This window comes from Phacochoerus africanus, chromosome 2 (assembly GCF_016906955.1).
Source record: "Phacochoerus africanus isolate WHEZ1 chromosome 2, ROS_Pafr_v1, whole genome shotgun sequence".
NCBI lineage: Eukaryota > Metazoa > Chordata > Mammalia > Artiodactyla > Suidae > Phacochoerus > Phacochoerus africanus.
Window position 1 is genome coordinate 74734758 of NC_062545.1, and position 14161 is coordinate 74748918.

The following is a 14161-nucleotide window of genomic DNA, read 5'->3' on the forward strand; positions in this document are numbered from 1 at the left end:
CTGTGGTGTAGGTAATAGATGTGGCTTGGATCTGGTGTTGCTGTGGCTGTGACATAGGCCAGCAGCTGCAGCTCCAATTTGACCCCTGACCTGGGAATTTCCATATGCCACGGATGCAGCCCTTAAAAAAAAAAAAAGATGAAAATATCCATTCAAAAGATTGGCATAAAACATATTTTAAAATGTCACAACCAATTTGAGTTCGCTCCAAGAATATAAGGAAAAGGTTAAAACATAAGGTTTTAACATTCAAAACTCAATATGGGCAGATATCACTTTAACCAAGTAATTAAGGCTTACATTACCAATAATAAGAGGTATCATGTACCCTCTTTGGGAAAAGCATGACGTCTCTGTAGTGTTTCTCAAAAATGCAAAACCTCAAGATGAGAAACTGTCACAGATTAGAGCAGACAGAGGGGATGTGACAACTAAATGCAGTGTGAAATCCTGGAGGTCCCACAGAGAGCGAACATTATTTGAAAAACTAGTAAAATCTGAATAAAGTATGTAATATCATTAGAATTATTGTACCAGTGTTAATTATTTAAGTTTCGATAATTGTCCTATGGTTATATAAAATAAGCATCAGGGGCAGCTAGGTGCAGGGTATGTAGAAGCTCTGTACTATATTTGCAACTCTTCTGTAAGTCTAAAATTATTTGAAAACAAAAGGCTACTTTAATCACTAAAATTTACCACATGAACAGAATAAAGGGGGAGATCTTATGATCATCTTAGTAGATACAGAAAAAAACATTTAAATACAACTCAACACATGTTCATAAATTTTAAAAAAAATTCTTAGCAAACTAGAAATGTAAGGAACTCTCTTGATCCTGTAAAGAAAACCCATGGATAACCCTACAGCAAACATTATAATCTCCCTAATTTGGAAATAAGACAAAGATTTCTTTTATCACATCTATTTGACATTGGACTAAAGGTTTACAGCTAGTGCAATAAGGCAAGAAAAGAAATAAGAATAGGAAAAAGGAAGAAATAAAACTGCCATTATTCATCAGCATCATGGATAATATATAGAAATATATATGAATATTTGTGTATAGACAAATTATTTATATAAGATATAGCTATGGAGAGAAGATCCAAAAGAACCCAGACTATATAAATTAGTAAATGAATTTAGCAAGCTAGCTGGATGTAGGATCAATATAAAAAATCAGCTGTATTTCTATCTGCCAAAAATAATCAGAAAATAACATTTTAAAATAATGTTATAGCATTTAATAATAGCATAAAAGAGTATATCCCCAGAGGAATAAATCCAATGGAAGACATGCAACACTTTTGTGTTAAAAAAAAAAAAAAGAAAGAAAAACCATTGAGGTAAGTTAGAGAAAACCCAAATAAATATTTCGGCATTAGAGGGCTCAATATTGTACAGATAATCTCTCAAATAATCTACAGATTCAGTCAGTGAGGCCCCAAACTCCGAGAAATTCGTATAAAGTTTATATGACAATGCAAAAGGCCTGAAATGCCAAATTGTCTCAAAGAAGAACAAAATTGGAGAACTTGCACCAAAGTTATTTGAACTTATTTTACAGCTATAATAATTAAGACTATCTGTGTGCTATGGTGCTAAACAGATGTTGGACTAAGATGAAAGTGGCAGTGCAGATCAGTGAGAGAAAGGCAATCTTTTCAAAATCATACTGGGTCATTTGGGTATCCACACCAAAAAAAAAAAAAATGAATTTTAATAACTACCTCATGCCACCTACTAAAACTAGCTCTAAGTGGACTGTAGGTTTAAAAGTGATAGTAAAAAATTAATAGCAGCCAGAAGAAACAGAACATCATCATTTGAGGTAGGTAGCTACTTTTTAAAAAGACACAAAAGCACTAAACTTAAAGCAAAACGTTGATAAGCCAGACTGCTCTAAAATGAAAACTTTCTAAAATCTAAAGACATCATTAAAGGAGTATGTGATTCCATTTATAAAAAGTTTAAAAAGAAGCAAAATGAACCTTTGAAACTTTATGGTCCAAATAGTGAACTCCCAAAGATATCCATGGCCTAGTCCCCTTAACCTGTGAGTATATTACCTTAATTTGTAAAAGAGATTTTGCAGATGTGATTTAATAAAGGATTCTGAGATGGAAAGATTATCCTTGATTATCCAGATGAGCTCAACCTAATTATAAGGGTCCTAATAAGACGGAACAAGAGGATCAGAGTCAGGAGATGTTACGATGCTGGCTTTGAAGATACAGGTAGGGGGCCACATGGAGGTAAAGAAATGGAGGTGGTTGGGAGTTCCCATCGTGGCTCAGTGGAAACGAATCCAACTAGGAACCATGAGGTTGCAGGTTTGATTCCCTGACCTCGCTCAGTGGGTTAAGGATCCAGCGTTACCATGAGCTGTGTAGGTTGCAGACGCAGCTCGGATCTTGCATTGCTGTGGCTGTGCTGTAGGCCGGCGGCTACAGCTCCGATTGGACCTGTAGCCTGGGAACCTCCATAAGCCATGACTGCGCCCTCCACGCCCCCCCCCCAAAAAAAGAAATGCAGGTGGTCTGTAGAAACTGGTGGAAAAGGGATCAAAATAAATTCTCCCTTAGAAACCTCTAGAAGGAAACAGCCCTGCAGATAACTTGATTTTGGCCCAATGAGACTGATTTTGGATTTCTGTTCTCCAGAGCTACAAGAGAATAAATATGTGCTGTTGGAAGCCACTAAGTTTATGGTAATTTGTTACAACAACAATAGGAGACAAACACATGGTCAGAACACCAGTTCCCTCTTGGAAGGAGAGGAGGGGTGCATTGCCAGGAAGAGGGCACAGGCCTCTTTTCTGGAGCTGATGAGGTTCTATTATTGATCTGGGTGGTGGTTACACAAGCATAGTTATTTGATGAAAATGTATGATTTGTGGACCTTTCTGAATATATAATTCCATAAAAATTAATATATTGACAAAAACCCACCAAAATCCTTATGGGGAGAGTATTTTACATTCTCCCACTACAGCCAGCACAGATTTGGCCAAGAAGAGGCCTGTAGCACCTGTAGCCATGAAGGTGACTCCTAAAATTTTTTTTTTTTTTTTTAAAGAAAAACCTATTGGGGAGTTCCCTTCATGCTCAGCAGTTAATGAACTCGACTAGGATCCATGACAATGTGGATTTGATCCCTGGCCTCGCTCAGTGGGTTAAGGATCCAGCGTTGCTGTGAGCTGTGGTGTAGGTCGAAGACATGACTCAGATCCTGCATTGCTGTGAGCTATGGTGTAGGCTGGCAGCTGTAGCTCCAATTCAACCCCTAGCCTGGGAACCTCCATATGCCTAGGGTACAGCTCTAAAAAAGCAAAAAAAAAAAAAAAACAAAAACAAAAAACCAAAAAAAAAAACAGTTTTAGTTAAATTCAAAGGTGTTAGATCAATAATTGGCTATTGAAGAGAAGCAGGATGCTTGGGGTATGGCTCTGGCCTTTAACGTTGACCTCCATGAGGACAGCCATGTCCCTGCACTGCGGGTGGACCATGGGTCTGAGTCAGTGTAGCCATTGCTAGGTTATGAGGAGGAAGCAGCCCTGGTTCAGAAGCACAGGCTTCTCAGCTACCAGATGCAGGCTCTGAGCATCCAAGCATCAGCCTCACAACTACTCAGTTAATAATATTGCTAAAGACCATGTGGTTGCCTGTGGGAGCTGTCAAGGTCATAAAACCTAACATGATCTGGGAGCTGGTGACCTCATTGTCCCCAGCTTTTAGTTCCATATCTGCCCTCACCCACTGTGAGAGAGCAGGTGTTGGGCACGCCACTCCACCCATCTGAACTTTGTGCGTGGGGAAGCTACCACCACCCATACAGTGTTGTTTTGGGAGATGAATAAGAGGGGATATGAGGAGTTCCTGTCATGGCTCAGGGGTAACGAAACTGACTAGGATCCGTGAGGACTCGGGTTCGATCCCTGGCCTTGCTCAGTGGGTTAAGGATCTGGCGTTGCCCTGAGCTGTGGCGTAGGTCGCAGATGCAGCTCAGATCCCATGTTGCTGTGGCTGTGGTGTAGGCCGGTGGCTACAGCTCCAATTGGACCCCTAGCCTGGGAACCTCCAAAGGCCTTGGGTGCGGCCCTAAAAAGACAAAGGAAAAAAAAAAAGTTTTTTTTAAGTACCTGACCCAGAGCAGGTTTTACCACTACACCAGCCCATCCCCTGCCCTTCCCTTCCTGAAGCCCCACTCCCACTGCGCACATACAGAAACAAGCTTAAGCTTTTCCTTGGGTCTCTGGGGCAGCTGGGGTGCTTGGCTTTGCCTGCTCTGGTTTGTCTGAGCCTTAGGTCAACCCTTGTCTTTCCCAATTTCAGGCTGTTCTTTCTGCCCAGGCAGGCCAGTCCATGAACGCCCAACCTCCCTCTCCTTCATAGTTTGACTGCTACTCATCCTCAGACCTCCATGGACAAACCATTCCCTCAGAGGGATCTCTTCTGACCAATGAAATTAATTTAGTTCACTCGGCTCTTCCCTCTCATGACATTCTATTTTTCTGCCAAGATGCCCTCATAATTTGTCTTTCCATATCTATGAGTGGACTTATTTATTGAGCGATTGTCTCCCTAGTAAACCATAAACTCTGTAAGGGCAGGGCCAGTGTTTCTTTTTCTCCCACAGCCCTGTGGTTGTTTGCAGGGCAGGCGTTCCATCAATGTGCATGGAAAGAAAGACACAAGGAATGGACCAATGAGTGTGGCTGCTCGCAACAGAGCTTTTGACTCTTGGAAACCTGCCTGGCTTGAAAATAACTCCAAGCCCAAGCAAAACTTAGGAAGTGTAATCTGAAGCAGCAAATTGTGTCTTGAACCTGTCAGTGCCAGTTCTCTGTTTTGATTTGTTTTTTTACTTCTCGGATTCAGAGTGACCTTGCCAGTCTCGACTCTACGGGGACACGTATTTCCCTTCTGCCCCGTAATGAGAGGCTGCCTGGGGGCTTGCTGGGCTGTGGTTTAAGAAGTCCGCAGGTGGCTTCCCCTTGCTGTGGCTGGAGGGGCCGTTCTGGAAGGCAGGACTGCACCCACCTTCCCCTGCACGCTTGCCCGAGAGGTCAGACGTGGCACACGTGGCCTTCCGGTCCTGTTGGAACAGACTGACTGGTTTCTTGTGTTTTGGGCCAAATTCATTCTTACAGGAAGTAAAGCAACCCCCAAAGCATTTCTATAGTAAAGCTGGTAACAGTGCCCACCCCCTCGGCCCCCCATACTCCCCCTGGTCCGTTTTTGCCGCTTCTTGTGCACCCCAGGCCTGGATGGGTTTTCGCTTCCCAAGCCAGCTCTGTGGTTGGTTTGGCAGATGGGCCCTGGGGGCTCTGGAGCTGTGGTGGCTGCAGGAAGAGAGAGCTCAGACTTACAGTCAGGCCCAGCCCCCTCACACAAGCACCTGTCAAATCCCCATCTGGGGCCTGCTTTGGAGAAGCCAGCCTCCCCTCCTACCCCCCACCCCCACCCCCACACTTTCTTTCAGGGGCAGGGCTGGGAAGCCAAACACAGGGAAGGCAGGAGGGAACAAAAAACCCCAAAGGAATCTGAGAGGAGCTGTACAGACCCTGTTCCCCTGCGCCCCACCTTCAGGTTCAGCCCCTCTCATCACGGAGTTTTTGTGGCGGAGACTGGTTGCAATTTTTAGGGAAAATGTACAAGAGGTGAGTTAGTTGGACAATTGACAGCCCTCGCCTGCTCCAGCGAGAATGGAGGCAACTGATATGTCTGCAACCCTCCTCCACCCTGCACCCTTGCCGGCTGGCACCTCTACTGGTTGCTCCCTTGACAGGGTGACCCAGGCCTTCATCTGTGAGGAGTCTGAACCCTGGTTACCAGGGCCGTGCCGGCTATGATTGCCGGGTCATGGTTGACACTGGGTGTGGGGGCAAACTGAAGCAGCCCTGAGTTCGGTACCTACTCCTGCCTGGCCCATGGTAGGAGGTTGAGGGCCTCCTCCTAAGGAACAGCACTCATCATCCTGCCAGCACGGCAGCTCCTTTCTTTGCCTGATGCTCTACAGTATGAGAACCCCCCAAATGACCAGATGGTTGCCCTAGATTTAGGTTGGATGGACTCTTCTTGTGTCCCTGCTGGAAGTATCTCCCTTCTGGGAATTAAGCTCCCTAGACCCACAGAACCTAAAGGTGTAACAAGGGGAAGCACAACTCCCCCGAATGTAGGTCGCTGGGAAAGATGGTGAACAGGGTCCCTCCCACTTCCACCGCCTGGCCTTTCCTCGCCTGCATCTCCGGCTCCTGTCCCCTCGGGTGCACAGGTGCGGTCCCCAGCAGGGTTGGTCTAAAGCTGCTCTCTGTGACTCTGCTGAGACCTCCCCCTGGCTGGCCCTTCTCTCCTTCCCTGTTCTGCTCCCGTTACTGGTTACCTCTAGAAGCACCTCCTTGGCAAATTACTTGTGCCCGAAAAAGTCTGCTTTCTGGGGAAGCCAACCTACCAACCTAAGACAGACCTGGAGGTCAGGGTGAGTAGGGTGAGCAAAGAGCTCTGATTTTGAATATTTGAAATGGATGAAAGCCAGGGAGTTTGAGCAACTGGACAGAACCTTGAGCTGCAAGTTGAGGGTCCTGCTGATTGAAATGGAAAAATATGGGCCCCCAGCCTTACCACGTGTCTGATGGGGATAATGCTTTAACTTTGAGCAGTATAAAACAATAACTCTCCAAAAATGTTCATAGCACATTTATTTAGGTCTTTTTTTTTTTTTTAATTTTTTTAGGCCCACACCCACGGCATATTGAGGTTTCCAGGCTAGGGGTCGAATCGGAGCTGTAGCCACTGGCTTATGCCAGAGCCACAGCAACGCGGGATCTGAGCCACCTCTGTGACCTGCACCACAGCTCATGGCAACACTGAATCCTTAACCCACTGAGCGAGGCCAGGGATCGAACCCGTAACCCCGTGCTTCCTCATTGGATTCATTTCCGCTGCATCACGACGGGAATTCCCATAGCACATTTCTTAAATGTAGCAAATTTCAAAACCAGAGTAATTATTTACAGATAATATATAATAAGATAATAGGATAACAATAGCTAACGCTTGCGGTGCCTTTCTCTGGCTGTGCCCGCTACTCAGTACTTGCTGAAGTTCTCTCCTCTCATCCTTACATCCATCTCATGCGGAAGGTGTATGATCAGAAATTAGTCCTGTTGTACAGATGCGGCATTGAAGGAGAGAAGGTGATTTGCCTACTTGGGTGGCAGAGCCAGGATGAAACCCAGGCCTATGCTCTGAACTGCCCCCCTGTGTTGCGAGCTGAGACGCAGAAGCCCTGTGGGAGTCTCCCCACCAGCATGTCTGTGGAACTCAGGGTTTTTTCCATTTGCCATTCTGTTTTGCTATTTACGCACACACACAACCCATGGGTTATTGGAGTTGATGGCCCAATGCTACTCCGCTGGGCCATCAACTCCCAGAGAAGCTGAAGGGAAGCCCCAGAAGCTCCTTTCATCCTACTCCAGTGCAGGAATTCAGCTCATGTTAATATCAGTGGATATTTCTCCTGGCTTCATTTATCTCTTTCATTCAGAAATCTTGGTGTTGCTTGGTTCTTAGATGCGCTGGTGGGTCTGGCCTGAAGGGCACGGCAGTGGTGTCATCAGCTCCCCCTATCGGTTCGGATGTTCCACATCTCTGTCAGGGCCAGAATCACTACCCTAAAACACCTATAATTAGTGCCCTTTTCTTCAAAGAAGGTTGAAAAGGTAGTTTGTCATCACTCTCTTGATGGCGAAGTGAATTTGCATGTGTTTTGGTGCTTTGTGGGTCTGGATTCCCACTAACCCTGGTCTTTGACAGACTAGAGACCTGGGGAGTGAACATCCTTATTAGAATGAAAGACTTGGAGGGTGAAGCTTGTGTTTTGGTTGCTGCGGCGGGGGTGTGGGGGGGTGGCTGTCACGTAGTAGGCATTCTGTAAATGGTTGTTGAATTCACACACGAACTGATAAATGACCGAAGAGAGCCAGCATCGGTCACAGTTAAGAGCCCAGACCCTGGAACTGCACATCTGGATCCAAATCCCAGCCAGCGGTGGGACCGTGGGCAGGTGGCCTAGTTTCTCAGCAGCTTGGTTTTCCCATCTGTGCAATGGGTGTGGCATTAACATACATCCCTCAGGATTGATGGGAGGACTAGATGAGTTAGTATGTATAAGGCACTCAGACCAGGGCCAGGCACACAGTTAGGGTTCTCTCACTGAATTCCTTAGACTGTGGCATCTGGGCTGGCATAAACTCTCCTCACAATTGTTGCCCTTTTCTTATACCATCCTGGAGGAAACAAGTTTTGCTGTGTCTGTATTAGCTCAAGACTCCCTCATTTTCCTTCCCCACTCAAGTGTCTCTGTGTCTGGAGGTGGGATTGGTGGATAGTTAAATCTCTCTTTGCACAAAAAAGTGCTGAGATCCTTAAAAAATCTTTCCTGTAAGGAGCGAGGACAGATATACTTTGTTTTTCTCAAAGCAAAGCTGACAATTGATCACCGCCTGCCAAAACCTCCCTCTGAGGCATCCCTTCTCAAACCTTTAAAACTCTTTCCCTGTCAGCCCTGTCAGAAAGACGAAGTCCAGAGTCATTCTCAAGAGAAAGGAGCGACAGGAATGGGCTGGTGGCTGGAAGCCAGGTGCCTAATGCTTTAGCGCACAGAAGGAGGGACAGCTGGGACTAGCGTGAAAAACGGTCTGCGCGCCACCAAAGGTAAGCTGCAAAAGCCACCTCGGTGTACCACTTAGCTCAGAGGGACTGCTTTCCATAGTTTTAGAAAGCTACCTGTATCTTTGTGTATTTGACAGGTGTGTTTTGAGCGCTTACTAGGTGCCAGGTGCTGGGGATGCAGAGATGACAAACAAACATCTCTGCCTGCATGGAGCTTCCCTCCACAATCATTAATGTCTATCCAACACCCGCTGAAAACACTGCTCCCCCCAAGGTTTACTGAATCATAGCAGTTCCTTAGGGATTCTCTAGGAATAACATATGCCCCAGGCTTTCAGCAAGTCAGCAAGAATTTCTTGGCTTCTTTGGCCACGGGGAGAATGTAGCAGGAGCTCTTGCTATCATGTGTGAGTCTCAAGCCTGGCATCCTCTAGTCAGTGGGCGCAGGACTCCACACAAGAGTTAAGTTTCCGAGTTCCGGTTGTGGCTCAGTGGTTAACAAACCCGACTGGTAACCATGAGGTTGCAGGTTTGATCTCTGGCCTTGCTCAGTGGGTTAAGGATCTGGCATTGACGTGAGCTGTGGTGTAGGTTGCAGACGTGGCTCGGATCCCGCGTTGCTGTGGCTGTGGTGTAGGCCGGTGGCTACAACTCCGATTTGACCCCTAGCCTGCAATCCTCCATATGATGTGGGTGCGGCCCTAAAAAGACAAGAAAAAAAAAAAAAGAGTTAAGGCTCTACACCTCACGTCCATCAGGATGGACACACACACACACAAAGACAAACCAAAAATAGCAAGCGTTGGCATGGATGTGGAGATACTGGAAACTTCATACCCTGTTTGTAAGAATGTGAAATCGTGCAGCTTATCTGCAAAACAGTATGGAGGTTCCCAAAAAATTAAAACGAGAGCTACTGCATGATCCAGAAATCCCCACTTGTGGGTGTATTTCCAAAAGAATTGAAAGCAAGGTCTCAAAGACATATTTGTGCACTCATGTTTACCGCAGCACTATTCACACTGGCCAAGAGGGCAGAAGCCCCCGACGTGTCCATCACAGATGAAAGAATAGACAAAAGGTGGCGTATACAGACAATACAAATTTAACCTTAAAAAGGAAGGAAATCTCATCACATACACAACAGGAATGAGCCTGGAGGACTTTATGCTAAGTGAAATCAGTCCCTCACAAAAAGACAAAACACGGTATGATTCAACTTATATGAGTTATCTTAAATAGTCAAACTCATAGTTCCAGAAAGAAGCATGGTAGTTTCTAGGGGCTGGGGGGAAGTGGAGGGAAAAGGAGGGTTACTATGGAATGGCGATAGTTTCAGGTTTGCAAATTGGAAAAGTTCTGGAGAGCTGGTTTTGCAATAACGTGACTATATTAACACTGCTCAACTATCCACTGAAAAGTGGTCAAAATGGTAAATTTTGTTATATATATATATGTTAGAACCCACAATTGTAAGAAAAGGAGAGTTAATGCTCCAGTGGCCAGAGGCTGTGGCTGCTGCCTGGACCCAAGGGGAGGAGTGAGAAGGGGGGTGTGTGTGTAGGGGGCAGTGAGAGCCAGGGAGAGTGTGGGTTCTGCTCTGCCTGCATCCTTCCCCAGAGGTCTGGAACTCCAACTTAACCTGGTCACTGGACAGTCAGGTTATTTTTGCTTGGACGACGTCTCTGGAGGAAGTGGATTGGGGCCCATGGACGGGCAGTGGTCCCTGCCAGGTCTCCAAGTCCCCAACTTTCTATCACAAAAGAGGAAACAGAATACAGTGCAAGGCAAGCTTTTAAGAGTTTCAATCCCAGAGCTGCCATTGTGGCTCAGTGGGTTAAGAACCCGACACCGGGTTCATGAGGATGCAAGTTCAATCCCTGGCCTCACTCAGTGGGTTAAGGATCCATTGTTGCCACAGCTGTAGTGTAGTTTACAGACACAGCTCAGATCAGATCTGAGCTGTGGCTGTGGCTGTGGTGGAGGCAGGCAGCTGCAGCTCCAATTTGACTTCTAGCCTGAGAATTCCATGTGCTAGGGGTGTGGCCCTAAAAAAAAAAAAAAAAAAAGAGTTCCAATTCCATCTCTGCCACTCAGCTGCGTGGCTTTGAGCAATGTCCCTCATCTGTAAGATGAGGGCAGCCATAATACTCACATTATGGGTGGGGTGAGGACTAAATGAGTCAGCCTATGGAAGGCCTTGGTGTTTTGCCCAGCATGCTATGTTAGTGTTTAGAACATCTGGGGATTCTTGACAGGGTTGAAGCTGTATGGGAGACTGCATACTATAGTTAAAGAATGGGGCATCTGGTTGGAAACGTGTCCAGTGAAAAGAAAACCTGGCTACTTCTTCCTCTTTTTTTTTTTTTCTTTTTTGTCTTTTTAGGGCCACACCCCTGGTATATGGGGGTTGCCAGAGATCGAATTGGAGCTGTAGCCACAGCCACAGCAACTTGGGATCCAAGCCGCATCTGCGACCTACACCATAGCTCATGGCAATGCCGGATCCTTGACCCACTGAGTGAGGCCAAGGATCAAACCGGCATCCTCATGGATACCAGTTGGGTTTGTTAACCACTGAGCCATGATGAGAACTCCAAAACCTGGCTACTTCTGGCCAGGAGAAGCTGCTGGCCTGAACAGGCCCTTCCCAGAGTAGCCTTGTGCACTGTCCAAAGCTATTTGGCTCAGTTTGGAAGGCCAGCCTGGGAGCTTGGAATGACAGTAGGATGGAGGAGTGGCTGGCACCTCCCCAGCAATGCCTCCCCAGGCCTATTTCATTTTCCTTCTCTACACACCCAGACTGGTGGGTGGGCAGCCATAGGCCACACGTGCAGGAAGCTGTGGGTACCTTGGGTGGGGCCTTGGGACGCACGCCATTTCTGGGGCCCAGTGCCTCCCATCCAGGCTGCAGTCTCCTCTGAAGAGTCACCTGGACCAACTCCTGAGGGTGCATTTTAAAACCGGTTCTTCCAGCCATTAACCCCCTCAATGCCTGACAAAATACACACCCAGGTAGAGCCAATTAGGGTGGGACCAGCGATCAGGACTCTAGGAATTACGGCCAGCCTCCCCTGCAAGTCACTTAGGGGTTGGGGCCCTGGCAAGCCCTGGCAGCATCAGCTCAGAGTCGCGCTGCACGCAGGCACCACCTCTGCATCTGGGCGGTGGCTGCTTCTACAGAACCCGACAGAGCCCTACTCTTCTCAGGCTGCTGTAAGGTGATCACGTGTGATTATAACACTGAAGATAGAGGATTCTGGGGAAGGACCACTTCCTGGGCACTTACTCTGTCTGCAGAGCCAGGCACTTCGCACTCATCATCTCCATCCTCCTACTCGCCCCGTGAAGTGGGTACAATTATGTTCTTCCACTTTACAGATGGGAAAATTGAGGCTTGGAGGTGGTAAGGTTCTTGTTGAAGGTCTTCTGCCTTTTTTTTTTTTTTTTTGTCTTTTTGCCATTTTTAGGGCCGCTCCTGCGGCATATGGAGGTTCCCAGGCTAGGGGTTGAATTGGAGCTGTAGCCGCCGGTCTACACCACAGCCACAGCAACGCGGGATCTGAGCTGCGTCTGCGACCTACACCACAGCTCACAGCAATGCCAGATCCTTAACCCACTGAGCAAGGCCAGGGATTAAACCTACAACCTCATGGTTCCTAGTCAGATTCATTAACCACTGAGCCATGACTGGAACTCCAAAAGTCCTCTGCCTTTAAATGATGGAGATGGAATTTAAACCTAGGACTGTCAGCCTCTAAACCCTACCCATCACCCCTTCCTCTTCCTGCCTCCCACTGAACATAAAATGATCAACCTTAGCTAGTATATTTTGCACTGCCTGCCACACTTATAGGCAATTGCTAGTGTTAAATGTGGATGCTAAAGGCAATGTACTAATGATGCGAAACCGTCAAAATCCTTAAAACTCCTCACCTAAAATAGAATCACATCACTTTTTTTTTTTCAAAAGTCTTCAGTGACTTCTCTACTTACCAGATCAAATTCAAACTCTTTAGCCTGCACTACACAGCGAAAGTATGCCAAATTCCTGTTGCCCTTTTCTCTTTCAAGCATAATCTTCAGTCTGCAAAGGAAAAAATAGGAACTGGAACCTAAGGTTAGTGAGGAGATGCAGGACAGTGCCGGAAGGGGGTCCAGATCCACTTCCCCAACCAGTGCACCCAGCCCTAACCTGCTCCATGGCTGTTGTTAATTTTTCACAGCCCATAGCAACTGGGAAAGAGCCTCCAGGGTGGGCAAAAGTCCTAGTTTTCAAAAGGGAGAACACTTTATTTTACTTAATTTTTTTTTCCCTTTTTAGGGCTGCATCTGCAGCATATGGAAGTTCCAGGGCTAGGGGTTGAATGGGAGTTGTACCTGCCGGCCCATGCCACAGCCACAGCAACACCAGATCTGAGCCGCCTCTGTGACCTACGCTGTAGCTTGCAGCAACGCCAGATCCTTAACCCACTGAGCGAGGCAAGGGATGAAACCCACATCCTCATGGATACTAGTCAGGTTCTTAACCTGCTGAGACACAATGGGAATTCCATCAAAAGGGAGAATACTTTAGATTCTGAAAACACACCCACAGGATGAGGGAACCCCAATAAAACTGTAGCGCATGCCATTGGACAGATGTTTTGTTCCCTTTAAAAATAGGAACACAGATCCCTAGAGAGCTACGGGATCCACCTGAAACAAATCATGCCAGTCTCACCTTGTTTCTTCCTCTCATGGGGTCACTGGGCTGGTAGATCAGGGATGCCGATGACATGGTACATCTGGATCTCATCTGAGAATGCCTCTCATAACATCCTTGTAGACAAAAACTGGAGAACTGTGAGCTAGACATGCTTTTACTGGGAAGCACTCATAACTAATTGACTACGTAACCTGAGAAATGCTGACTGACAGTAACATCAGGAAGTCTGTATGCGGTGGACACCTAGTCTCTGCCCCAAGATGGTTGTCCTGGAAACACACACACACACACACACATATTATTGCTTTTTAGGGCCACACTCGTGGCATATGGAGGTTCCCAAGCTAGAGGTCTAATCAGAGCTACAGCTGCCAGCCTGCACCACAGCCACAACAACGAGGAATCCTTAACCCTCTGAATGAGGCCAGGGATTGAACCTGCAACCTCATGGTTCCTAGTTGGACTCGTTTCCACTGCACCACAATGGGAACTCCTGTTGTCTTGGATATTTTTAAAATCAATAACATCAAGGGCAGATGATGCTGCAGTGGGTGAGAAAATTAAGTTTGGTTGCAGAAATAGGACCCAGGCAGACTGAAATGGTGGGTAGGATCTAATAGTATGAAGCTTAGTTGGGATAAATACAAACTTCTGGACTTTGGTTTAGTCTATGACATGGGGTGAAAAGGACTTAAAAAGTTCAGTGGACTGTAAGGTCTGTGTGAGTTAGCAGGAATCAGGCTCACGACTCCCTCCCACCTTCAGGATGCTCTG